We start from the raw sequence: 4011 nt of genomic DNA on the forward strand, positions 1-4011 counted from the left end.
CTTGTTTTGTCGTTGATGTTCCTGTTCATGTTTCTGCTGCTATTATTATTATTATTATTATTGTTGTTGTTAGTTGTGGTAATTGCGAAGGTGTTGGTGATGGAGAAGGTGTTGATGTTATTGGTGGTGGTGGTGGTGGTGGTGGTGTTGCTGTTTATAATTTTGTTGTTTTTATTGCTCTCGTTGTTGGTATTGTTGTTGTTGTTTTTTTTTTATATTTGGTATTGTTGTTGTTGTTGTTGTTGCTGTTTTTGTTGTTACACCGAAGAGAAAAGCTCAGATAACGATAGGAGCCTCCAGCATTACACTTTGACATCGACTGCCTACCTGGTCAGTATTAATTGATCATTAGTTCGCATGCAACGGGTGAAGACATTTTAGGAGAGGATGACAGAGTGAAAGAGAGAGAAAATGACAGAATGAAAGAGAGAAAAGAGCCAGAGAGAGAGAAAAGTAAAGATAGAAATACAGAGACTGCGAGAGACATAACAAGAAAGCGGTACGGAGAGTCATATCTTCTTGCGTCTCAAACATATACCTAGGCATTAACAAGTCGCAAACTGTAAATGGAGAGAGAGAGAGAGAGAGGAAGAGAGTCAGTGTGTGCAGCGGTTGTTGGAAGGAAGAGGTGGGAAGTGCAGCTTTAAACCGAATGCACCTTGTAATCATTGTAAAGTATACGTTTAAGTAAAGAATCCAGCAGTGATTACTGACTGGTTTTAGATCTGGAAGAAGGGAGCGCTGGCTGGTTGGCTGGTCGGTCGGTCGGCTGGCTGGCTGGCTGGTTGGTTTGTTGGTTGGTCGGTTGATGAAGTGTAAGTTGATATTACATAAAAGATCTTAAGAACGGCGTTTGTAGGAGAGAAAGTAACATTTAGTTTACAGTAAATAACACCAGAAGCAATATACAGGGCTTGTGCGTGCATGCATGTGTGTGTGTGTGTGTGTGTGTAAGAAGCTTGCTTCCCGACCGTGGGATTTGGGGTTCCATTCCATTGCGCAGCACTTTGGGGGAAGTATCTTGTACTAAAGCCTCCGGGCCGACCGTTGTTTGTTTATTTACGTCTCTGTAACTTAGCAGTTCGGCAAAAAGAGACCGATAGAACAAATACGCTTCTTTGGTCTTAACTGATATATTTAATAAAGATGATATTTTCCCTCATTCATTATTAACCACATGATCCCGTCCATTTGGCAGATTGTTGGTCCCTCAAACATAATTTTTTTCAGATTTCGAGCCTAAAAAATACACTCAATGTCATTTTAACCGCTTCATAATTAAGAAACCTTTTGCTCTCGAAACCAGTGTCTTTTAGCCACTTTTTTTTACCTAAGGTTCCTATTTTATTCCGGTAATCCCTCATAACCATTTAATGTCTAAAAAATCACTTTCTATAATTAAATAACATTAGGTGGTATATAGAAAAAATATTTTGTGTAGAAGTAATTTACTGCACATAAATTTTGGTTTCAAATTTTGGCACAAGACCAGAAATCTTGGAGGATTGTGCTATTCGATTACATTGACCCCAGTGTTCAACTGGTACTTAATTTATCGACCCCTGAAAGGATGAAAGGATAAGTTGACCTCGGCGGTATTTGAACCCATAACGTGCTGACTGACGAAATGCTGCCAGCGTGCTTAACGATTCTTCCGTCTCGCCATCTTGTATTTCACTTAAATTTTAGCAAAATCTTATATGGACCCTCAAAGGTTATATGGACCTTAGTCGAGAATCACTACTCTATGCAGTCTCCATTTTCGAGTGCGACCTCTGGGAATAACGGACAACCAACAGTGAGGGTTCATTTACTGCCGCTGTCACTAACATTGCTTAATTCCCAACATGCCTAGTCCACCTAACCGTAAACAGGCACTAACCGTTCGCTGTAGATATAAAAAACATCCTACTGTATTTTTATAAGTATTATTAGGAATTATACAAAAAAAGATTAAAATATTTTGTGCAGTGTATATTTTGTGTTGCACGTAAAATTTTAACAAGGAAATTTTAAATGGACTTCGGCTAAGAATCACTTGATTTTCGAGGGTCTCGATTTTTGAGAGTGACCTCTGGGAACAATGGACAAACAAACAGACTGAGTGTTCGTTTCCTACCGCTGTCACTAACATTGCTTAATTCCCAACATGTGTAGTCTACCTAACCGTAAGAGAGCTTAAAAGTATTTGATTAAAATAAGAAGCAGTCGGATGATCAAGTTTAGATGCTTTCTCGAATTCAGGAAGGCGTTTTATTGTCTAGATGTGACTTTAATCGAACAGTTTTGCGAATATTTGTGTAGTTTACTTTGGCCTTTTCTCAAATACGGTTTTCAGAAACTCAATAACAGCAGAACCTAGTCGTCTAGATGAAGGAGAGTCTGCAACAGAAAAAAATTCTTGAGTGAAACTCGCCAAACCATTGCTGGCGTATCTGGATAATTAAGGGTTCATTTCCACAGACAGAACGGATATTTCTTGCTATTTCCATTGCTGAAGAACCCTTTTGAGTTGTCCTGCAGAGTCTGATATAGGTCTGATCTAAACTCATTTTAAAAGAGTAAAACGAAATCAGAATTTAACCACTGTGGAAAATTTTTGCAAAGAAAGGTAAAAATAAAATATTAAGATATAAAAATTAATACATCTTTTACCGCAAGTACTGAACAACTAACATCAGAGATCATGTCAAAAATGCGACGGGACTTTGCTTCAAATGTAATGTGTGTGTGTGTGTGTGTGTGTACTTCGTGTGTGTGTGTACTTCGTGTGTGTGTGTACTTCGTGTGTGTGCGCACACACGGATATGTGTATGTATGTATGCAAGTAAGTAAGTATTTAGCTATACATATTTGGTTGACGGAAAGTTCAAAAGCTAGTCGATATATACGAGGTGGGTATTGAAAAGTTCCTGGTTTTGGGTAAAAGAAAATAGAGGAGGATCAGTTAATTATGACTTTATTCAACATATTCCCCTCTCAGATCCACACACTGATTGCAGCGGTCCTTCAGCTTTTCTAAGCCCTGTAAAAGAACTCAGAATGTTAGGTCTCCAGCCAGGCCTTCCATGACTCCCTTAAAGCCAGGAACATTTCAGCACAACCTCGTATGTATGTATGTATGTATGTATGTATAGAGAGAACGAGAGAGAGAGAGAGAATGCGTAAACATACAAACATACATTCATACAATCATAGGTTGTATATATTTCGAAAAGCAACAGCGAACATATGTTGTGATAGACATATATATACAGTAGTAGATTTGTAACGCCAGGAGCAATATGTTCCTTAATATACGCATCAACACACACACACACACACACGCACGCACGCACACACACACACACACACACACACACACACACACACACACACACACAGATAATATCGATATCTGATGAATACGCATATTCAGTCATATACATATTTACACATGACCTAAATTTCATTTCAAACTTATGGGATATAAGCAACGATATATTAACTGATACACGCAAATACAAATCAGTACGTGTATGTATGTATGTATATATATATATATACACACAAGTTTATAACTAACGTATATAGTAACACATCGACCGATATCCACATAGCTATATCACTAATGCCAGCAAGCAGTATATATTTATCTATAACGCTTGAAACACATTCAGCTATGATATATTAATAACAAGTAAAATATTGGTTGCTACGCATACGTATATAATATATTATTCATACATGAAACAATGTACGACTCGTTGCACTTGGAATATTGCTAGAGTATACTGCAATATATTGGCTGATTCAGAAGTAATTATGGTATATCAGTAAAGTATATATATCAATATATAGCTTGATATATATATATACACACAACCATAACAGAAGATACAAATACATTTTCTTGACGGCAGAGTTTGCGAAAGCCAATCGGATATATATATATATAGATATATATATTATAGATGTGTGTGTGTGTGTGTGTGTGTGTGTGTGTGTGTGTGTGTGTGTGTGTGTGTGTGT

General features: G+C 37.4%; 2 long non-coding RNA genes across 2 annotated transcripts in view; one reads left to right on the forward strand and one right to left on the reverse strand.

Annotated features, from left to right (window-relative positions):
- Window positions 1-4011, forward strand: part of LOC128250082 (uncharacterized) — a 105105-nt gene that overhangs the window by 91030 nt on the left and 10064 nt on the right. The gene's annotated exons all lie outside the window — the stretch shown is intronic.
- Window positions 1-4011, reverse strand: part of LOC128250083 (uncharacterized) — a 62083-nt gene that overhangs the window by 50408 nt on the left and 7664 nt on the right. The window lies entirely within an intron of this gene.

This window comes from Octopus bimaculoides, chromosome 19 (assembly GCF_001194135.2).
Source record: "Octopus bimaculoides isolate UCB-OBI-ISO-001 chromosome 19, ASM119413v2, whole genome shotgun sequence".
In the NCBI taxonomy this organism is placed as follows: domain Eukaryota; kingdom Metazoa; phylum Mollusca; class Cephalopoda; order Octopoda; family Octopodidae; genus Octopus; species Octopus bimaculoides.